This window comes from Stenella coeruleoalba (genome assembly GCF_951394435.1).
Source record: "Stenella coeruleoalba genome assembly, chromosome: 12".
Classification (NCBI taxonomy): Eukaryota; Metazoa; Chordata; class Mammalia; order Artiodactyla; family Delphinidae; genus Stenella; species Stenella coeruleoalba.
The window spans coordinates 39,504,386-39,528,383 of NC_137158.1; the positions used below are offsets into that span (position 1 = coordinate 39,504,386).

The window sequence follows — 23,998 nt, forward strand, 5'->3', positions numbered from 1 at the left end:
ATGTTGAAGATTAAAATGAGCTGTGGGACAATAAATTGCCCTTTATAGCAGAAAAACATGCAAACAGAAAATGAGACCTAATGTCTTTCCACATGCCCTGATTTTTTTTTCTTTCTGAGCCTAATACACCTATTTAGTCTAATTTAGTTTTAGCTTTAGTTATGGTTTCTAAAATTACAATGTGTGCGAGGACTGGAATTTTTTTTCTTCCAACAGCAATTAGAGTGTACGTAATATGCTTTTCTCTCCTCCTTTGGGGAATGGTAAGAATCACATATCTCCCTCCTGTCTCTGTGTCTGGTCAGCCTGCTGTGGGGACGCCTCTCATGGGGCCCAGGGTGGGAACAGTGCCTCTCCAGAACCAGCAGCCCCATAGCCTTGCATCTAGACTGGCTCTCATGTCCTCGAAGTGTTAGCCCCAGCAAACAATGAAAGTACAATAATGTCTTTTTAGATTGTGAAACTAACCATACAGAGTTATTTGTAGATTTGAAAGTATGACTTAAAAAATGTAGTTGAAGCCACTGTTGTTGTTTTTTTTAAAATGACCACAATACATGGGTTTACATTTTAAGTTTTCTATCCCAAGAAAGAAATGACAGGACTGTTAAAGATGCTGATGGTTAGAGCAAGAAACCTGGGAATAGACAAAGGTTCTGCAATCAGTTCTCCTTCACTCTCAGCTGCCATCATCACCATCTCTTTGGCTTATCCTGGCCATGCCATTAACATCTCTTAACTGTTTCCATCAATTAGAGAACTTTATGCGGGTGCCACACACAATCATGCTCTCCTCAAAGCCCACGTCATCAGTTTCTTCCATCATTCAGTCAGCGAGCTTTTACTGAGTGCTTACGAGGTGCAGGGCGCAAGATCATCTTGGATGGGTACGAAATGGACTCCATCTTCACAGAATTGCCCCCTGGTTTCTATAAGTTCTTTGTACATTTACTTTATATTATAGTTAGATGATCGATGATAGATAGATATAGACATACATAAGTATTTATAAACTCATTTTACTAAAGGCTTTGAATAAGCGCTCAAGAAATACCTACTGCATGAATGAATGAACAAACCGTACTGGTGTGGCTCCCTGTTGGCACTTTTCCACAGCCAGCTCAGACTCCAAGGTCTCTCCTGCGTCTAGGGAGTTGTCAGGAATGTCTGGAATGCGGCAGCACTGGCTGAATGGAGTTCCTCTCTGATAGATTTCTGAGTTGTCTGGTTTCTTGGGCAGAATGAATAGTGGCAGAAGGTGTAGGAGCCACTTCTGGGCTCTGAGAACTATCTGGGGTTCCCTCTCTGAACTGTGGCATACCTCATAGTCTCCCCGCCACCCCAGTCACCCAGGTTCATTTCCCACATGAGAGTGGAGCCTGGAAAGAATTTTCTCCAAATTGCATTCAATGCCGCATATCCATGTTTGTGTTTGAATTTAGCTACTAGAGAAAGTATCAGGTGTAGTATTCAAGGCATTAGGTTTAAAAATATGTCTTTTTCATTCTTTTCGAACTATTTAGATTAAGATTTTAAATGAAAGAATTGCTTTGGAAACACGACTACATTCCTAGGTTTAAGTGAGACACTCGGGTCTATCTGGTCTAGGATGGCAAGCAAAGCTTCCGGAAATCCCCCTAGCCCTCTTCCAGCTCCTTCTCTCTCTCAGGTGATTTTCATACGAAATGTCAGTGGCTCCAAGATGTAGTTTTCTCAGAGCCCTCATTCTGTTGAATTGGCCCCATAGAATGATCATCTTTCTTTTTGAAATAGAACGATGCAAAGTCTTGAATTCTATTACAGAATTTAATACCAATAATTACTTAAAATTTAATGAATTTCACTACTGACTTAATTGCTTTTGAGTAGTTCCACTTAACTTATTGAAGACAAGCAAGGACATATTCATTTAATGAGCAGCAGAAGTCTTGCCCTCACATCTGCCTACGTTCTCTTTTCAATTAATCAATTATAGTCCGATGGTGTGTAATTACACATTAAGAAAGTTATTGGATATCGCAGCATGTCTGTCCCTGGGGGGCTCATGAATACACTAATATAACACACCTGTAATGACCTGTGCTTAGATCTACAACTTACACTCATTTCTCTCCCTCTCTTCCTCTCTCTTTGCTAAATTAAGATGAGAGCAATTACCATTAACTTTTGAGTCACATCTAGTCAATGTGATATGGAGAGAGAAAGTGAAAAAGACTGAAAGAAAAGTAAAAATGGAGGGAAAAGACTTTATCTCCAAGTATGAGTAATCTGCCTTTTGAAATTAAGCTTCCTGAGACCTGGTCCTGAGAGCCATTGCAGCTGTGGTCGGTGGTCGTCCATCAGAACTGTGTCTACTGAATCGTACCGAATTCTTGAGAAAATCAGGCCAGCATTATTTGAACTCAAATAGTGTCTTGCTTCCCAGCTTCCTTCAATCTCCTGATGAGAGAAATAGGAAAACCTTTTGAAATCACATTCAGGCAAATTTGCTTGGCTTGTTTCAAATCAAACCGAAGTCTGGAACTGATCCCCGAGCAGGAGCGCTAAGCCTCCGCATAGCAACTAAGCCGCGTTAAAAAAAAATAATAATAACAAAGAAAGAAAGAAAAAAGAACCCACTAAAAATGCAGCACAAACAAAGAGCAAATTTTACTACGTTCATGGCCTAAAGGCTCTGGTTATGTGAAGGGGTCTATTCCAGTATGTCCTTCTGATTTATGCTAAATCAGTAAAACCCAACAAGAACCTCTTAATCCAAATTATATAGTCAGAGACATTCTAAATGCCTAAACCAACCAAGTGATTTTAAGCAAATGCCCTGTTAAAATAAGCTTTTGATGTCTGCACTACTCCAACTCAAGAAGCAATCTGTTGACATTTTCGGCAAATGCTATCTTCGTCTGAGACAGAGGCAGCCGTGGCTTCTTCAAAGTATTTTTCAGAGTGAAGCGATTCTTCTCTCCTTCCCTCCCTCCTCCCCAACAAAAAAACCCTGCTTCTATTATCCCCTCATTGAGGTACTGACACGGTCAAGTCTATTGTGATGAATGGCTGTCCATCAGGATAGAAAGAAGGATACGTTGGTACTCAGCTAGCAGATGCTCATGAACATGCAAATGAATGTGGTGAGCCTCCTTGGTAGGAAGGATTTGCTTTGTTGATGTTTTTAACTCTGCAACCAATTTTGGGCATTTTGTGTGCTGTTTTGCCTGCCTACAGCCACTGGCCGCACATACCCCACTGTCACTTGGGCAAAGCCTGCCTCTCCGTGTGCCTCCTGGGGATGCCCAAGACCCCACTGGCCCAGAACAGAGGATGTGTGTCAGCGGCACAGAGGCACCCCATGTACTTTCAGGGTGTGTCCTTTCCTGGCACTCCTGGCCCGTCGGGACAAATGTCTCTACCAAAGGGGCTGTCTTCCTGTGTGGGCTCCATTTGTGGCATCTCCTGGGCCTCCATGGGGTTGGATTGTAAATAGTGGCCACCACATAAAACATGCCATCTGTACCCCTGTGGGTAGTAGGATGGAACACAAAAAAGATTTATTCCAGGAATATGAACTGATGTTTACAGACATGCCAGGGCTGGCTTTGAAAACACAGTGGAAAACTGTCTCAAAAGCAGTTTAAGTACCATGTAATAGGAGTCTCAAAAAAGTGCTATAGGAGCATGAAGGAAACCTCTATGCCCAGGGAGGTGCATGAAGCTGGTGTGTCCGCACCAAGCTGGTGTTTCCACACCAGTCCCCTTCCCCCCGGAGATGGGAGGTCCCATGAGGGAAGGCAGGGCCAGAAGGTGGAGGGTACCTGTGGCTCTCATGCTTTGGGGGCCTGGAGTACCCCCAACCCCTGTAATAATTCCTTAAAAAGTGGAGGGTGAGGAGGTAAGTTCAGATTGAACAAATTGGATTGCTCTTGGGAAAGTTTCCTTATTTGCTGGGCTGGGATTTCAGGGCTGTGTTGGGGGATGTCCTTTGTTGAGGGCATCATACCCACAGGCAGACACAGGCACCTTGGCTATCGGGGTGATGACTGCACATCCCGGGATTTGCACAGCCTTCCCAGTTTCACGTTTATCATCTGTTTTCACAAACCAGTGGTCCTCAGATGAGTTCAGGTGCCCAGCATCTGGAAGTAGTGTCACTCTTGGGAACACTATGAATTACTGACCTATTTAATCCCCACTGCATGAACTAGGAGGAACTTTTGCCATCTGTAATACACATATGAGATACAAAGTCATAAACAGTTCAGTAAATATATTATCAAGCTAACTAAACAGGAGTGGCAGTTTCTTGTTTCCCATTCGTCTTCCTTTGCTGCTTGCCCATTGGTTTCGTCATCTTTGAATGCCTTGCTAGCAGATACTGCAGCCTCCGTCTGTGAGATAGTCCTTTGCTGCTGAATCTGGGTAATTCCTGTTTATGCATGCTGTAGTTACTGCCTTGTGATAGGAGTTTATTTCCCTGCTCAGCCTGTTTTGGAGACCTGGCCACTCCGTTTATGAAGAGACTGAAGGGAGTGGCGTCTCATATTTCTAAACTCAATCCCGCATCTCTACCCCGAACCCGGTTGCCATCTATTTCCCCTTCCCACCTTCTTCCCTTCGGAAACTAAGAAGGGTGAGGGCAGGGGATAGGCAGGCTTTCTTGGCCCTCACTACAGTGTGGATGTCGGTGAGGGCGCCCCCTAGTGATTTGTGGTATAATAACGCCCTCCAAGTTGGCCCTGAAGTTGGATCCTGTGTCTCGACCCAGGCCTGCATAATTGTGCCGGCACTTTGGGACCTGTGAGTTTGATATATTAGATTCTCTGTGCCAGACTGTGGTGTGCGTGCGTGTGTGTGTGTGTGTGACCCTGTGGGCGTGCATGTGCGTGCAGCAACTTTTTACTGAGGGCTTTTATATCACAGGACCACGAGAAGCTCAAATATGACATTCCAGTTCATAAAAACTTTTCAGCCCCCAGGAACTTCTTCCTGGCTGCATTTCCCCACAGGTTACGGTCACCTGTCAGCCTGCTCAGAGACATCTTCCCCTCCTCCCGTTTCCTCGCCTCACTTTTCTGTCTGTTCATACCCCGTGCTCACGTTTCCCTCAACTTTTTATGCTGAACAGACCAGGCACTGCCCGGCAGCCTTTGTGCTTCCTGTACTCTCTGAGTGTATTTCCCTTTTGTTCTCACATGTTGTATACTATAGTATCTTTTTTGAAGTCCTGCAGGGAATAAAGCAAGTCAAAGTAGGGCTGATGCTTGTGCGCGCGCTTTAAAGACCAGACAGCTGCCGTTTACAGACCCATGGCGGGGGGGGGGGGGGGGGCAGCAGGGCTGATGTGGGGCAGCCCCAGAGGTGGTGAAGCTCAGGGATCTCTGCCTCTTGCTCAGTGAGCTGCCCTTCTCCTACTAGAGGTTCTCCTGCCATAGCTAAATCTTGAAGCTTTCTAGTTAAAGCTGAGGAAAATATATAGGAGAAAAACATAAATTTGCAAAATCAGTGCATTAACATTTCTCCTCAGTGGTCTGGGAGGAGGCAAAGTGATTTGATTGAAGTAGCAGCTCCAGCTGGTCCAGCTTAGAGGCAAACAGTGTGTCCTCGGGAGCTGAGTTTCAGAACCACCACCCCCAGAGTCTCTGAGAATGAACCAGGAAGTGAGAAGCTTCAGCATCCTGGCGTGGCTTCCACACTGCCTCTGGCTCCCGAAAGCAAACCCCAATCTTCCCTTAGACCATAGGCCCTGTCTTGGGGTTCAGAAGATATGGTTCCGTTGACTGTGGGCTGACCCTCCCACCCCGGGTTGTCTGTAGCCCCTCACTATCAAAATGTGGTCCACCCACGGGCAGCCTGGACTCCACCCGGGCCCCTGGCAGGACTGCAGACTCTCAGGCCCTACCCAGCCATCCTGAATCAGAACCTGCATTTTAACCAGATCCTGGGGGAGTCATGTGTACCCTACAGTCTGAGAAGCTCTGGGTATTTTTATCCTGTAAATTTGAGTCGGCTTCAGCGGGCTCCTTATCATCATAGGACACCTGCCCACAACGCATTCAAAAATTCATACCCCGTACTCCTTCCCCTGCTGGAGTCTCTTTCACAGTCACTGAAAATCTTATCCCGTTCAACAGATAGAATTCGTACCCTCAGCTGAGAGAGTATCTTGCTGGGAGTCTCTAGAAGGAGCAGGTTGGGGGCTGGTAAAGGTAGATGGGATGGGGGACACAGCCTCGAGAGACCGCAGCTCCATGGGAAGGAAGGTCAGCCACTGCTTTAGCGCCTCTGCATGTTTGCAGTCGGAGTTTTAGGGCTCCAGTTTGGGAAGAAAAGGTGAGGCCGTTGATGGGAAACTGAATTCCAAACAGCTTCTGGTGCCTGGCATTTGGGCTTCATTGTTTAATCCCCAAAGGGAAAAGACAGGGTTCCCGCGTGGCATCTCACCCTAGGAGAGGTGGCTCAGCCTGGTGGGATGGGAGGTGGGGTCCACAGGCTGGGCAGGGTGGAGGATAGAGGGGCAAGGTCTGAACCAGGATTCATCCCCTTGTTTTCTGCCTGGAGGACCAGGAGGGGCTGGACTTGGCTGGCTTCCCTCTGCTCAGGCAGGTGAACATGTGCTGTGGGAAGGGTAGCCTGGGCAATCCCGGTCCCTGCCATGTGACTTCTAAGTAGCTGTCCACAGTGGTGCCCAACTTGGGGCTTAGCACTGCCCCCATTCCTCCCTTCCCTCCCCACCCTGTGCATTGAACAGGTGAGGGAGCTTAGCACATGACAGACTGGGAGGCCTTGGGTTTCTCATAGTCTGGGTACAGAGTCTGTTGTCCACACCAAGAAAGGGAACTGGGAAGAAGGTGTGTGTGACAAGGGATTAGGGCCAGTGAGCATTTGACCTTAAGTCCAGTCCTGGGGATGTGCTCTGGGTGATGTTATTAATATGGCTACTGTACCTTTTCCAGGGCACCTGGTTTCAAATGTTCTGCCTGTTGTCACTATAAATCAGCAAGATGACTTGGGGCTTCAGCTATACATCCCAGTCTGCCTTACACACCGTGGCAGAACAAATATAGGTCAGATCATGTGTCCTGATGTTTTTTTCAGGCAATTGGTGACAATTTATTGCACAACAGGAAGTGGACGGTTAACTTAAAGGATCATGTCTATGGCCACCCGGAATTTCTGGGACAGGCCTGATGTAAAATATTCTGGCCTGTTATCATTAAACTCCCAAGGAACACTGGTGCACCTCCAGCTGGGCCTTCATGTTCTGCTGCTGGTGTCAAATACGGGCATTGTTGCAGAAAAAATTAAGTTAATGAATATAGAGACTTCCCTGGTTGTCCAATGGTTAGGACTCCGATCTTCCACTGTCGTGGGCGTGGGTTCAATCCCTGATCGGGGAACTAAGATCCCACGTCCCTCATGGTGCAACCAAAAGAATTTTTTAAATGAATATAATTTTTTCCATTTAAGAGTTTTTCTTCTAATTTTTCTTAAGCATTTGGTACCTGGTACCTATTATAGCAAGCATATGCTAGCACTTGACAAACTGAAGAAACAATAGAAAAGCCTTAGTACTGAAGGACTCAGGAAGAGCTGCTCACGTGCAGTTCGGCAGCCTTTTGTGTGCCTGTGGGCAGTATGTGGCTTAAGGTTGGGTCTTCTTGATGATGTACATGCAGTACAGTCAGTATAATCACCTTTTCTGGGTATAACATTGTTTTCAGTTCAAATGATAGAATTAACTCTATCAGCATTTTATGCTGTCCTCTGACCAGATGTGAGAGACTGTGTCAGTCAGGGTCCTAACGGCTGCTGGAGCTTTGGACCTTTTTAGAGGGCCAGCTGGAGAGAGGTGGATTGGCTTGTAACCATGAAGATGCTCTGATTTGAAGGGCTACTCAAGGGGGAGGGATGGCCACCCACTCACCTGAAATTCTACCATCAGAGGTTATTTGCTTTGGGTTTTGATGCTATCTAAGGTGAAAGCCTTGGGTTTTATCTATCTGGGATCAAGGCCCTGAAAGAAGGATAGATAACCAAGGGAGAGACAGACCTATGAAGGAGAAAGTGGGATAAACATCTTACATCTCACACATCACTAGTTCTGTTCAGAACCGGGCTTGTCTCTTCCGCACTGCCCAAGGGAACAAAGTGCTGTCAGTGACTTGGTTGGCAATTGTGCTGTTGCTTCCCTCCGCCTCAGTTGTTTCTAAATGGTAATCCCTGGACTGGGGCATTATGAATGGGAAAAATGAGGATGCTGTTTAAATACTTTATATGGAGGTGTAAGGTCCCAGTCTTTTGGGGGAAGGCTGATCTTTTCTTTCTGAGATTATGTCTTTTAGTTGTGTGGCATTGAAATGTCTTTTTTCTTTTCTTTTTTTAAAATTGAGATTGCAGTGATAATAAATAGTGGTTTTTAAAAAGTCTTAGGCAAACATGAATCAAGGGACTTACATAGGCAAACTTAAAAGCTGTTTTTGAGTTTCCACTGAGTATGGAACCCAAAGTCAGGGAATACTTAGTGCTCAGGGACCTCACTATGACATGGTCATCTCTTTTAAAATGAAAGCTTTATGTTTGCAAGGGTTCTCCATCAGATACTGTATGCAAAGCCTTCAGGAGATGAGTTAAGAAACAGACACTGCCCTCGAGAAGCTAAGAGTCTAGGACAGACATGATAAAAACTCAAGTAACATCAGAAATTACAGTGACCTGAGCTTTGAGCAAGGGGAAAAGTGCCAAAGAAGGGTCCCAAGGAGGGACGAATCACATCCGATCCACGAGAGGGAATCAGGTGAGTCTGTTAGATTTGGCGTCAGAAAGCTCCTTCGGCTGACACAGAAACAAGGGGCATCCCTCACTTCTGACCTGCCCATTATCGCCCTCCCCAAAGAAAAACCTAGGGAGCGTCATCCTTGCCCCCCAGCTATTCACACCCTAATCTGCCACTTTGAGTGTTTCATAAAAAGTGAGGCCAGACTCTCCCTTAGACCTGTGATCTCAGTGGGGTTTTGATTACATGCCCCACCAGTAGAAAAACAAAACATTAGACACCCTAATATTTTCTTCCATCACTTCAGTAGATTGTCTTTGTACTCTCTGAGGTACCCTGCCCCACCTCAGAGACCAACACTCTAGAGAGGGGCACATAGGCTGCTGAAGGAGACTGGGTTTTGTAGGAATAGCTCCCCTAGGCAAGAAAAGCCTCAGGATGTATACCATTAGGCTACACATCCTATTCCTCGGCAAATCTCAGGAATACATTGATGTCTGTGGATGGTAGAGAGAAATTACAGAACAGCTGTGGGGCATAATGCTGAGATTCTTGGTCGTAATTCAGCTTGTAGTGCAGAATTTGTATTTAACACATAGGTAGTTGATACCTTCCCCAGGACCTCTCTGCCGGATCCCGAGGAGCTTTCAGGCTGGTGTTAGCAGCCCTGCTCAGTGGGCTGATCTTACCCACTGGCTCCATTAGGGCATTAGGAATCCCAGATAAAAGTGGACAGAGATTCTGGAAGGTCTACCTGGGAAGCCCTGCACCCTATCCCTGGGGAGGACTAAACTGGGAGGGAGACAGTAAATTAGGGCTGGGCAATGGGGTCATAATCTTAAGATGCTGCCCAAGCCGTCCCAGGGCTCCATCCTCTGGTGCTTTTTGACCCATTCCTGACCTAGGGATCCAGTTCTAGGAGGATCCCCCCCACCATAAACACACATCTCCAGTTTCCATAAGCCAAGTCGGGGCCCACAGAGGGATCAGTTCATAGGAATTCATTTAAAGAGCCTTCTTCTTAGTCACATCTCCTCTCCCAGTTGGAGGCCCCCTGCCCCGTTTCATAGGTTGTGTGCTCTGTGGAAAACTGAGAAAACACCTAACACTTTAGCAAACCTCTGTCAGGTACCTACCAAGGGTCAGGTACTTGGGAAAAGCTGGGAGCAGAAGGGTTATGAGATGGATCCTTCCCTTCCCCTGGTGCTCATTCAGTCCAGAGCTGCCTAGGGTCCCCCAGAACAAGGCAGCTGGGCCAGGACTGCAAAGCTAGCCCGTCTTCCTTTCTGGGGGAGGAGGAGCCATAACAGCTTTCTGGACTGTCTCCCGTGAAACGTTTCACAGCCAGGATCCTTGCCACTTCCTGAAAAGGAGGGCATATCCGAGGTGAGTGGCCCGCAGAGGCGGCAGGGAGTGAGGAAGGATGGTCTGGGAAGAAGACATGGCAGGTCTCAGCAGCCAAAAGATCCAAGAGCCGACCTGTGGCCTTTGCTCAGGAGGCCGGGGCAGGTGCCACGTGGCTACCACGCAAGCCCTTGAGGGGACCCCACCTGCTGCAGACCAGCTGAGTCAGAACCCTTGAGAATGGGGCCGAGAAAATCTTTTGCAGTGATTCTAACGTGTTGTGAAGCACTTGGAGCATCTCCAGGCGCTTAGGTCCTGTGCCATGCAATATCTTCTGGCTGGTTCTGAAAATACCCACGGCAACGCTTCCCTACCTTCCTCCTTCCCTCCCTCCCTCCCTCCTTCCTTCCTTCCTTCCTTCCCTCCCCCTTTCCTTCCCTTCTCTCTCTCTCTCTCTCTCTCTCTCTCTCACACACACACACACACACACACACACACACACACACACACACACCTTGGGCAGGAAAGAAGGAGAGAGAATAATAAAGGCTATTGAACACTTGCCTTGAGAAGAACTGAACATTTGCTCAAAATGCATCATTACCATAGTTACCATTTGCTGGGTGTGAATATAATACCTGGAAAACAAAAGTATTCCAGCATGTGAGAGAGAGCAGGCCGTCTGCTTGGCCATTGCAGGTGTGGCTGCCAAGTGGGGTCCAAACACAGGAGTCTCACCCTCTGGTTTTGCTTCCCAACCTGCCACGTCAGTCCCATCAGGCCCCATCTTTTACTGCTGAAGGTCAAATGATTCCGCCACTGGTCGCTGCCCCGTTCCCCCTTCCCTAAAGACTTCAGAGGCAGGGCTTGTGATAAGAACTGAGAAACCACGTGAGGCCTTTGTGGGACTGTCTGAGCCTGAGGTGTTTATCGTCCTTCTGAATGGCTTCTCCTGGGGAGGGGGAGGGGAGGGGGCCCTGGCGGAGCCAAAGAGCAGTAATCTTCGGAAAAGAAAGAAAAGGGCCACAACCACGGCAACAAAAACTTCCTGCAGATGTGGAATTTGAAGGAATCCAGAGAAAAGAAGCCTATTTTTAGCAGGAGTGAGAGTGCAAACTGTGATAGTCTCCACAGGCCGCTGTCACTAACATTTGTCTATAAGCAACATTTTCATATTTAAACACGACAGCCCTGCAAATGGAAAAGAACCAACACTTTATCTGCTTGCTGAGTAAAAGCTATCGTCTTCCCTCAGCCCGGTGGGAGGACCCGACCTGCTCCATCCATTGGCATCAGGCCAGGCATTGGGTTCACCTGTGTTGCCATGGATATTCATGTGTCAGCCATTGACGGCAGGCTACTCAGCAGTGGTGACAAGGATGCCGTTCCTTCCGGGTGAGAAAGCCGTGCCGTGTTACCTCTGTAGGGAAAAACGTCCAGTGCACTTTGCTCAATTAAGCATGCATGTGTGGAAATACAACACTCAAATGAGCAGGAATAAAAATATATTAAATTTGAAGAAGTTAAGTAATACCGTCGGGAAAACCAGTGAACTTGAGGTGAACCCAAAAACGTCAAAAAAGAGAATCTCAGAAATGTGAGCCTTTCGGCCTTTTACCAGACCCCGAATGAGACATATGCATTACGTCCTGTATGCCCCATACGAATATCTTGCCCAGATCAATATCAGGGAGCCTGGCACACAAGTTCTTTTGAAACTTTAGGCAGCAAGCGCTTTTCTAAGCCCTATTAGAAAATAATCCACTGTTCATGTGGTGAGTTTGGATTGGGGAGGGGGACAGTTCTCCGAGGATGAGACCCTGAAGATGACTTCTCCAGGCCCCCAGTGCACATTCTGACTTGTACCTGTCCCTACCCTGCTGAAGTTGGTGTTAGTTATTGGCATTCCTGCTGGTCAACGGTGGCTCAAAACTGAGTAGAAGAGGGAGAAAACCACAGGGAAGCACTGAGAGCCTCAAGTCGACCTAGATGCAGCTGCTTTTATTATTCCCAGCTTGGGTTGACATTGCTATACATGCAGAGAAGTGTGAGCTTTTCTAGATGATCAGCAAAGCAAAGCAGGAGAAGTTGAAGGGTTTGCTTAGCTTCATTGTAGGCTTGTGGCAGTAGTTTCAAAATGTGGTCCCCAGGCCAGCTGCATCGGCCTCACCTAGGAACTTGTTAGAAATGCAGATTCTTAGACCCCCATCCCAGACCAGAATCACAAACTCTGGGGGTGTTGCCCTGGAATGTGTGGGGTTCGCTTTTTCTAATACTGTGCTAAAATATAATGTAACATAACAGTTGCAATTTTACCCATATTAAGCATATAATTCAGTGGCATTCTCAATGTTGTACAACCATCACCACTATTTCCAGAACTCTTCGTCACCCCACACAGAAAATCTATAACCATTAAGCAATAACTCCCCTCCCCCCTCTCCCCCCAGCCTCTGAGAACCTCTAATCTACTTTCTGTCCCTATGAGTTGCCTATTCTAGAGGTGTTTCATGCAGGTGGAATCATGCAATATTTGGCCTTTGGGGTCTGGCTCCTTTCACTTAGCATAATGTTTTCAAGGTTCATCCGTGGTGGTGTAGCATGTATCAGCACTTTGTTCATCTTTATGGTTGAATAATATTTCATTGTATGCGTGTGCCAAGTTTTGTTTAACCATTCAACTGTTGATGAACACTTGGATTGTTTCCATCCTTTGGCTACTGTGAATAATGCTTCAATGAACATTGGTCTACAAATATCTGGAATCTGTGGTTTAACAAGACCACCAGGTGATTCCGACGTGTACTTAATTAAGTTGGAGAAGGTCTGGCCCAGAGCCCCAGAGCTGTCTTTCTATAGAAACTTGGAACACTCAGTGCAGTCTGCCCTACTGCAGCTTCATCCATCCTAGCCAGGGGTCAAGGCTGTGGCCGCTTACATTTCATTTATGCTACAGAGATCGATATTTAGAGTTTCTCAAGGGTCCTTCTAAGACTAATCCCAGAAGAAAAATACCTGTTCAAATCAGGGATTCTCTTTGACTTTATTTCAAGGGTGATGCCTCAAAATACTTTAAAGGGCTGGCAGAAAAACATTTATTAAAAATACATAACCATTCAGGTGTTGATTGGAATATCACTCACATGTTTTGTGTTACCCCATGATGACCTTGGTATTAACTATAACAATGACCCACTCTACTCCTGTCTGTAGAAAGCAGCCCTTTTTTCCCCCGAGAATTGTAGAGGTAGTACGTGGGAAGAAAAGAAAGAGAAAAGGAAAAATGTATTTGCTATAAGTTCACAGATACTTGGGTAATGTGCAGGGACTATTGTCTTAACTTATAGGCCCCAATATGTTATTCTCAGCTAATTATTCTTCTTATTCAGAAAGGTTAAATAACTTGCTTGTGGTTGCATGGCTAGAAAATGACAAAGCCAGCAATTAGAATCCAGCTCTCAGTCCAAAGTTGCTGAATAAATCAATTTATACTGGCTGTGGGTGGTTTAAAATGTTACCCCTTTGGGGATATTTGGATTTTTAACAGAGGACTCCTGGATATGTATTATTTTAACCTAAAGAAATAAATCTTTAAAGGTAGAATGTCATACCTGAAGAAGAGGAAAGGAAGACCTTTCCAACAACCGCGGAACCACACTGTGGAGTCCCCCGCAAGCTAAGCGCTCGCGATCCCTGGAGGGCAGGCTCAGGAGAGTGTTGTGTTTTAACCTGGGTGTCACGTGTTGAGAATGAAATGAAGGTGAGATGAAGGCAGCCAGAACTGTGACAGTCTGGAAGTCATGATGCCCTAAGGACAATGGAAGTGACTGAGATGAGGCCAGGGGAACACATATGACCCTGTTGCCAGGTAGATTAAGGGCAGCTCTGCGGAAGAGGACGCAGCCATGCTGAGTGGCTCTGGGGGAGAGGGCCAGGCCTATGGGTAGGGGTTGCAGGAAGGCAGATTTCTTCTCAGTATCAGAAAGAGTTTGCTCAGAAGAGTAGGATGGACACCCTTGTGGAGTAGTGAGTTCCCCGTTGGCAGAAGCATCACAGTTGAGTCTGATGACCAGCCAAGCAGATTGTGGCAGGGCTCCCTGCACTGAATGGAAGGTGAGACAAAAATGACTCCTGGTGCCTGTTCGACTCCAAGGCATTATGACCTTGAACTTAGCTGCTGAGTTGTTATATGCTGAATGCAAAACCAGTATTGAAAGGGAATTTGATAGTGATCTATCATTTTCACTGTTTAAATTATGTCTCTCCTTTTAAAAAAAAATCACTCAGCATCACTGATGGACATTTCTGAAATATTTAGAGTAATTATTCTTTGGGGATTTTGTCTCCTTTTTATAAGTTCAGTGGGAGCATCAATTTGAATACCCTCTGATCACTGTGTACCGCTGTGACCCATTGGCATTTCCCTTTTTAGGCTAATCATTGGAAAGCTCAAAATGGAGCTGCTCCGTGGGTAAGCATCTTGGGAGATAACAAAGCAGGGAAGACCCAGCTGGAGTCTGAGGCAAACAACAGGGACTTTCTGTGTTATCGTTCTTCCTACTGCATTCGGCTCACATTAGTGAGGTCTGAGGATTTGGGTGGTTGGCATGATCATGGTCTTCAGACATCTGAAGGATGTAAATACTGAGGAAGGAAGACATTTGTTTAGCTCGAGACAAGGGGTATATCTAATTAGGGTAAGAGTGATGGAATGAAATTAAGCAAAGAAAGATTTAGACTGAATATTAGTGGGCTACTTCCAAGCAATAGATTGATGAAGCTTTTAGATATCTTCTAGGGAATGCTGTCCTGTGTTTTCCAAGTCACTTGAAAATCAGAGGGACAAAGGCCGAGATAATCTTGAGGAAACCACAGTCTCTGTAGATCAGGCAAACGGAGAGTGCTTAGCTTTCTGCTTTCTAGTCTGTCTCATAAACATGAAAAGCTCAGTGGGCAACCTCCTACTGAATGACTTCTGTCCGCCTATAGCAAGTGCTTGCTTTTCTTACAACCAGGACTTTTTGAAAGGTGGTTATGTTCCCAAGGGTCAAATCCAAATGTGAGAATCAGAGGAGAATTCTGGAGAGAATCTGGGGTGGAGCAGGCACCCGACTTCTCTGCCTGCTTGTTAGCGGTGCCTCTAAGGGGCAGGAAGAGGAGGCGAACGTCAAACGTTCTGTGATCGGTGGGAAAGGATCTTGAAACTCTGGGTCAAAAGGAGACACCTGCTGCAGGGAGAATTGAAAACAACTGGTTGAGGAAGATGGCGCCCTCAGCCACTGCAAACCCTCCATAATCCTGGAGCTTTTCTTCTCTGGACCATTTCCCCTACATGCTAGGAATCTACTTGTTCCTCCCAAAGTCTAGTACAGACAACTCTTCCAGGATGGGCCCAGATTCTGGGGGCCACCAGTCACTGTCTAGGACTTGCGGCCTTCCCGGACCAGCCGTGTGGTCTGGGACCAGCTGGTCACATGCGGCCATGTGACCAGCCATTGTGGGCACATGCATAGCCTGGAGGGTGTGGGACTGGGCTTTCCTTCTGAGACTAATTAGAGACATTTGAAATGAGGTATTTTGCATAAGCCATTAAATAGTACTGACAGGTAAAACAATGGAAAGATATACTGAATTTGGTAGAGATTTTTATGTTTAACCTCTTGGGGGGGTCCCGGCTTCCTCTGTGGTCACAGAGGTGGGCAGTCCGGGCAGGGGGGCTATTTTCCTATAACAAGGGCAGCTCCCATGTAATTTTCCACTTTGAATCCTACATCTTTTTTTATTAAATAAGATGGAGTTTTACTCTTTAAAACAGACCATCGCCGGTCTGCACGGCTAGCTTTGTCTTAAAAGGGAATAAAATTCTTAAGTTGAAACCAAATCGGAGACTGTTCTATGGCGCGCTCTGCGAGGGGCGTGCAGAGACGTGGGTCTGCTGATTACCTTAATTGTGGAGACAGCGGGGTCCATAATCTCTGGGGCAGTGGACAATCGCTGCGTGTGTTCTCCTCGTCCTTGGATTTAGACGGCCTTTGATCATCCTGCCCGGCCTAGAATCCCGAATTCCACTGATGATCAGCCTCAGGTCGTCCACTGTTGCATTCAGGCGTTCGTTCGGGAAGCCCTCTCTCTGTCTCCAGGATGTTCTGGGTTGGAGCCGGGAGAGGACGGACAGGCAGCAAAAATCAGAGTCAGAAACCCCCCAGCAGCAGAGAGAAGGGCACCGGGGAGCTGCTGACAGGGATGAAATGGGAGGCGGAAAGGCCGCGGCGGAAGCAGCAGCGTTCCCCAGGAGGACCGTGGCTGCTGCCCACCCGAGGAGACGTCCTCTCGGCATGAGGGCACTAGGTAAAGCAGGGTTAGCCCTTGATGAGGTTTTTATGTGCACTCCGGGTTTTGAATTTTCCTGCTGGCATCTCATCACAGTGTGGGGTAGTAGCCAAGGAAACCCTCAGGTGCCTTCCACGTCCATTTCCAACCCTGGTTCTGAAGAGGGCAGGGTGCCCCCTGTGCCCCTGAGGTCTCAAGGGGCATTATAAAACTCTCCAAATAAGACGAATTTGGATTCTTGCTAATTTAAAAAGTCAGTGTAATAATGAGTGTGTTGGAAAATGGAAGAAACTACCTTCTAAAAGCGGGGGGTAGTCATGAGTCATGCTACAGGACTGGGTTGAACTGAGGGTTAGTGTCGTGTTTACTGTTACTGAACATCAAAGATGTCTTAAGCTAGGAACACAGTTGTCTCTCTCAGTGTGACTCCCATTTACTGCGTGTCAAGCTGCAGGAAGTCCAGCTGATGTAAATAGATTAATATTTAAAAAGTAATACAGAAGAGTAAGGTATCGAACATGTAATGTTTAATTATTAAAAACCCATAATGGAATTCCAATCCGAGCTCACGTCTTACGTCTCACTGGCGCTAAGCAAAAATCTCAATTAGCCAGCGAGTCTGCTCACTCCACGGCTCATTTTGACTCTCCCAGGGCCAAGCCCGTGTTCTCTCAAAGTGTCTAGAAACATAGGTATGGGCAGCTTAGGTAGTACTAGGCTTTCTCATTAGACAATTGTCGCAACCCTTTTCAGTCAGATTGTTGGATAAAATGACTGTACGTTGTTAACAGGACTTAGGAAAGAATTTGAGTTACTTCCAACTGATAGGACTTGGGAGAGTAGGTGATCTGTTAGAAATCGCAGTATTAGGGCCTCCGTGCTCCTGCTGGGTTTATCAGGCTATGAAGTATGTGTTACAGGATGCAGGTGTCTGATTAGAAAAATGGACTTAGCCCAGGGATAGTTAACCACCCATTTTCCTTTTGAGACCATAGTTCTCCTGGCCCTTTAGGACACACTCTTTTTTTTCTTTTTTCTTTTTCGTTTGTTAGTTCACTTTATTATTCATTCAACAAATATTTACTGAGTACTATGTGCCAAACACTCTTCCAAATGCTTGGGTTGCATATTATTTACACAAAGGACAAAATTAAATTTCTTCATCCACTGTGCCTAGTTGGCAGCATGCCTCAATACAGTGGGGTGAAATATTCTGCTAAGTGGTGTTCCCGCTATCAGTTTTGCACAGTGTAACCCAATGTAGGACACACGCCTGTGAGGGTGAATTTCTCCTATGGTGGAGAATAGCCAGAGGAAGAGATAACAGGACCAGTGTGGCTTGGCGTGGAATAAACCCTCATGGACCAGTCGAATCCAGTTCAGAGTCAGTGGGCCAGCAAAGCTGATTGGGGCAGTAATTCTTGATTTTATATTTTTATTTAGCGGGACAGATAAGGATGCTCCTTTGTATATGAATATGAAAATACTGATAAGCCATTTGTTTTTCTTGTTGCTGTGCTCTAAGAGTTTGCCCCCTTGATCGTGGAGCCTCGGTTCCCATGAGATGCTCGTGCATTCATCTATAATGCAGAAAATGCAGTGGTGTGACCTAAAATGCTCTTGGGTGGAGCTTCAGGGTTTGGAAGGTCACACAAGAGGTAACAGTATTCATGACATCCTGTGGGCTGGCGGGCTGTGTCGGGTAACTAGAACTGAGAGGACAGAAATTGAGTTTGTAGTGACTGCAGAAGCTGAAACCACAGGGTGAAATGTAATAGGGTCCAGGCCTCGATGAACACAGGAAGCTGATGAGAGGGGAGGAGGGAGCTGTAGGGCTGAGAAAAGGGCTGCAAGGGGACGAGTAACCTTGATTCCCAGCAGGGCAGAGCCTGTGAACATGTGGAAGGGCAAAGGCATGGGAATCACCTTCGCCTTCTCTTACAATTCAGAAAACAACCAACAGTTGCACGTGGGAAGCCTTACCACGCGCAAGACAGTGCTCTGGGGTGTAAAGGCCCAGGCCCGGCACCACAGAGGAAAGCTTTAAGCAAACGAAAAATGTTAAGGCCTAGGTTTCCTGGCTCTGTCTGACAGGCATCATTTTCCAAAGTGATTTTCTACAGGATCCTACTAGGAAAAAAAAAAAAGATTTCTATTTTTGGAAAGTTGAGGAAACTCTGGATTACCTAAGTTAAATGTTTCTTTTCTGCAGAACTTCTCAGTGGCTTAAATATGGCAATGTGCAATGAGACTCTTCCAGAGGAGCATAGGGTGTGCAACTTTTCCCAAGCTCATTTGACCATGGAATCCTTTTTTCGGGGCAGAACATTGATGGGACTGGTGTTTCTCAGGATACCCTGTAGGCGATAGAGTTGGGATAGGAGTAGTCAATGAGAAGGGGGGCGGGGTTTGCAGTGGAATTAGGAACAGGCAAGGACTTGATGTGGCAGTCACATTTCCTTTCTGTGGTGACCCTCAGAAATAGTGCTGGTGTAAAGAGGTCTGTGTAAGAGGCATATCCTGATGTCACCTTCCTGCTTTCCTGGGCCGAGGCTGCCCTGGGCACCCCACACCTATAGCAGGGTACACGGTAGGATGATGCCACGAGGAGCTCCTTAACCACAGGAGGAAGTAGTGTGGGATCAGAAAGGACTTTGAAGTCCCTGACCCTTCCCAGATTGTCCTCATCTTTTAATATAGAGTAATACCGGAAAGGGCCGTGGTCGGGATTAAATCGGAGAAAGTTTGTAAAGCTGGGGTAGATTCTTGGTCTCCCTGAAGTTGGAGGCTCGCTATATAGAAGCTCGAGGAAACAAGCAAGGCAGGACTAGCCATTGCTGCCCATCTTCCTGGAGCCTGGGCAATTGTTCTGGCAGCAAACGTGGCCCCCCAGTGCCAAGAACTGGGCGATGGGACAGTCTTTTTGCCCCCAAGGAATAGGCACCATTGCTTCCTGCTCTAGCACACGGCCTCGGAGGACTTGCAACTCCTGCCGCGTGACTTCCAGTCCTGCCACTTCCAGCCCTCTCCTCTCCACTCGGCCTCACCACCTGTGCTGCCCCCGCGCTTCTGCTTACTGCCTGTCCTCTGTGGTCCTCTGGCTTTCTGCCCACGGCCACTCTTCCCACCACTACTCAGTCTCTTGAGGTCATCTTGATTCCCAGCTCACCAGAGAAGAAAACCTGATTGGCTTGCTGAATTGCTCCGTCCCTGTTAGGCAGAGTCCCCGCCCCAGGTCTTGAGGTACCCTCGAGTCCGGTCTGCTAAGGGCAGGACAGCAGCGGACAGTGGCCATAGCAGGCACTCAGTGCCTAATGGCTTCTGTTCTGATACACTGGTAGCTCCTACACAGTTTTGTTTTTCTTCTCCTCGTTCTCCCTTTTCCTGTTCCTCCCCACTTCTGTACGTCCAGTCCATACCAAAGGCATGCCTTGATATAACACAATATATCCAGCGACGCCTGTTCTTTCACTCTTAGATACTAAGCACTAGAAGAGAGGCTCAGCCTCACATATTTCGATTATCCCCTCATATACCCTTCTTCTGTATCGTACCAGATCTGAGGTCCATTGTACAGGCTATTTGGATTAGGCAGTGCACCATACTCATTTCTCTGTTCACCTAGGAGCCAACAGTCCAGTTGTACAGTGGGTCAAATGGTAGGATCCTTTTCCATTTCATTTCCTTTCTTCAGAGGAGACCAAAGAATGATGTAGTCAGTCATATACGGGTTCTGAGATGGGGGCTTTTACCCAAATACTGATAACGGATATATAATTGTTGCTAGTCTTAATTTCCTTGTCTCTAAAATAAGGTCTGTTACCTGCCTGCTGATCTCTTCACAGACTTCTGGTGAGTGGTATTGTGATAGTGTCTTTTGCACTACTTGAATTTACTGGAAGAAAGGAGTTGTAGAAATAACAGATGTGTTTATAAACATATATGAATTCACATATCTTTGTCGCAAGTTGTCTTGCTTCATACCATTTAGCACTTCAGACATTCAGCCTGGATGGGGAGATTGGCTTGAGCTAACCCAGGATTTACTTATGAGGATGGAATCGTGAGAGGGATGCTCAGTGGAGAATCTAGCATTAGTGGAGGGTTGGCTTTCAGTTAAGTAGTTAGCTCAGCAGGGTGGCTGCATTCATGGAACAAAGATGGAAGAGAACTAGGCGAACCTAGGGTCCACAAACATCCAGGAAGTTTTTCAGAGACAAAGGAACCAACATGGGGATCTGAAGTTGGAAGCAGTCCAGCATATCCCTCACAGATACCTAAGAAACTGTCACTAAGTAGGTGCTCTCACACTGGTTTTAATTAACTAAAAAGACAGCAGATAGCCTAAATTATTTCTTTTCCCCAAGTTCGTGAGCCCAGAACTCTGGGCCTTTTGAATTGGTAGCACTGTGCACCAGATGCCGTAAATGTCACATTTGTGTGTAACTGAGCATAAGGGATTCCATTGGTGACTCTGGCCCGGGCGACTGGTGCTGGCCTGAAGCTGAGCCTAGGGCTAAAACATCCGCGAGCTTCAGACCACAACCTGGCTGGCAAGTCTCCTCATTATTGCAATTATGTTACTGTCAAACACTCTACAAGCCCTTGGAAACACAGTGGAGAGAATATGGGGGTCAAGTGTTTTGCTGATTTGGGTTTCTGGGTTTTATTTTTGTGGTGTGCTTTTGACTTTGAAGTACGCATCATAGGAAATTTCATAGTAGTGAATTTCCTCTTTGTTTTTAATAACTGAGATTTAATAAAAGAATGAGTAAATAAGAGTTTAGGTAAACCAGTTGGCTCTGTTTTAAACCTGTAAAACTGGACCCAGTGAAGGCAGCAGATATGACACAGGAGGAGATGGGATAATGAAAAAGGGGGGCCAGTCCCTTTTAAGAGTAAATAAAGTCACAAGTAGGAACAAACAATGGCTTCTGACATCTCTCTACCAATGCAAAGAGTGGGAAGGACCAAGTTACCCTGGATTGTGGGCCCAAAAAGATAAAAGCGATCTTGGAGATGCCACTGAGACTTGGAGGGGGGTTAATGCCTAGATGAGAGATGACATATAGAATTAAAATGTAAAACACCACATCCCACCAACATACCTAGTAGGTGGGTAAAATTCTGGAAAATATATCCTTGTATGGCAATCCATGCACCTGAGGGGAAATGCAAGGTGGGAATTTTAAGAAAATAAAAGGAAACATCAAAAGAATTACTTGGGGGGCGGTAATTGAGTACAAAATATGAAGTAGATATTGAAAATAGATTAATTAGCAATTAAGCAAGGTATGGGGCCATTTACCTAGACATCTGCTAAGGATACCATTCTGTTAGAAACAGAGCGATTGATCCTCCTTCCCATGCCTTGTGCATAGTTCTGAGAAGGTGGAGAAGCTGTGAGAGGAATCCTACTTTGACCACCATATTGATTAATACAGGGGAGAGCAGCTTGGTGTGTGGATGGAAAGAATTGACCCAACCATCTTGGAATGTGCATGGATGTGATCAACCCTGTTCCCTAGAATTGGGATAAGCAGACATTTTTAATCCAAGGAAGGTTGATTTGTTCCCCAAATCAGAGGCTCAGTGTAGTTTGTGGGGGTGGGGAGGGCAAAATGGAGGGTGGGAAATTCAGAAAATGAATATTGTGTCAGGAAGGCAAGGGTGCATGAAGGGGTAAACGCTTGGGGGAACTGCCCAAGGTAATAAAAGGAGCTATTAGGGCTATGCTCATGGAAGGAGCAAGAAGCAGAATTGGAGAGCTCAGTGTTTAGAGCAAATGGTGTAATGTTTAACAAAAGAGGGTGAGAAGACAAGGATGGGCAACTTTTATTTGTTTTTTTCTTTCCCATTGTCTCCATAAAGAGAATGCGCTTTATACTGGAAAGGGTAACAGAAACCCTAAAGAAAACTATGAATCCCGCGTTGGGGGCAAAGAGATAGGCAGAGAGCACCTGCTACACTCACCACATTTAGCTCTCCCTGCCGCTTGGAGGGAATTTGAGGATAATTTCATATTTACTTTGGGATAATCTTTATTCTATCATGATGAATGGAAGAGGTTTCAAAAAGACAGAAATGGACTAAAATTTCAAAATTGGGAAAGGGTTTCTGATTTCTGAAACTCTAGACCAGTAGGCTTGATGGCTTACCCTCAAAAGGCCTTGAATATATCATTAAACAAGTGGTTGATAAGCACTTTAGAGAAAAAGGTTTTGGTTGACCAGAAACTCAGAGTGCAGCATGCAGCGTGTCAGAGTGAAAAAATGATGGGTCGGAAGTTCTGATCTGGATCCTGGCTCCATTATTTGTAGGCTGAGACCTTAGGGAAACCACATCATTTCTTTGAACATTTGTTTTCTTATCTTCAAGCAAAATGGGAAAAACAGTAGCTCCTTTACAAGTTTGTTGTCAGAATTAAAGGAGATCAGTGAAAGCTTCAGGCTTAGTACATAACTGACATTCAATAAATGTTTGTTTTGAAAAAGCAATACCTAACCGCGGGATACGACTGCTGAAAAAGCACATGTGTTCTAGGGTGGCATTAGTGGAGCGACTGTGTTCCATGTGAGGGAGGGGAGAGTTCTCCGGACTCGATGCTGGTCAGGCTGATGCGTTCTGTTCTGGACTCCACCCTCTAAGAGGGACATTACCGAGGTGAAGTATATGCCTGGGTAAAAGACACAGGAGGACAGACAGGATAGGAGGGCTCTGGGAACTTGTCCCTGAGGAATGGGTGCAGGAACTGGGGAGGTTTAAAAATAAAAATCTGGGGAAAATATGATGGCTCTTTTTAAGTATTTGAAAGGCTGAGCTTTGGAAGAGGAATTGACCTGTGCTGAGAGACCCTGGGGAACAGAACTACTGTCAATGGGTGGAAGTGACAGGGAACATTGAATGGTTAAACTTTCTGACACTCAAAGCTGTCCGACAACAAAGCAGGCTGCGCAGGACTCTGCACTATGTTGCAACCCTCTTTAGAGAGATCGTCTTTGTGGGATTCACTCTTTGGCTGTGTGGATGGATCAGGATGGTCTTCCTGTCGTAGGAAGATGAGGGGCACCTAGAAGACCATCTGTGTAGAAGTAAACCCACGTTTGCTGGGGGAGATAGGTTGGGCTTGACCCATGAAGTTCCTTAGAGATCTAAATGTCTGTAATTCTGAAATTTCAAAACAAAGCTATTATCAAATACAGACGTACCTCGGAGATATTATGGATTTGGTTTCAAGCCACTGGAAATAAAAGCAAATATCCCTAGTAAAGGGAGTCACATGAATTTTTTGGTTTCCCACTACATATAAAAGTTATGTTTAAACCATGCTGTAGTCTAAGTGTGCAGTAGCACTATGTCTAAAGTAATGTACATACCTTAATTACAAAATACTTTATTGCTGAAAAATGCTAGCTTTAATCTTTTTGCAAGAGGAACATCAAAAATCACTGATGACAGATCACCATAACAAACACAAAATGATGAAAAAGTTAGAAATATTGTGAGAATTACCACAATGTGACACAGAGACACAAAGTGAGCAAATACCATTGCTCACTG

At 46.0% G+C, this 23,998-nt stretch overlaps 1 protein-coding gene across 4 annotated transcripts in view; it reads left to right on the forward strand.

Moving 5' to 3' along the window:
* Positions 1-23,998, forward strand: part of SOBP (sine oculis binding protein homolog) — a 158,729-nt gene that overhangs the window by 106,280 nt on the left and 28,451 nt on the right. The window lies entirely within an intron of this gene.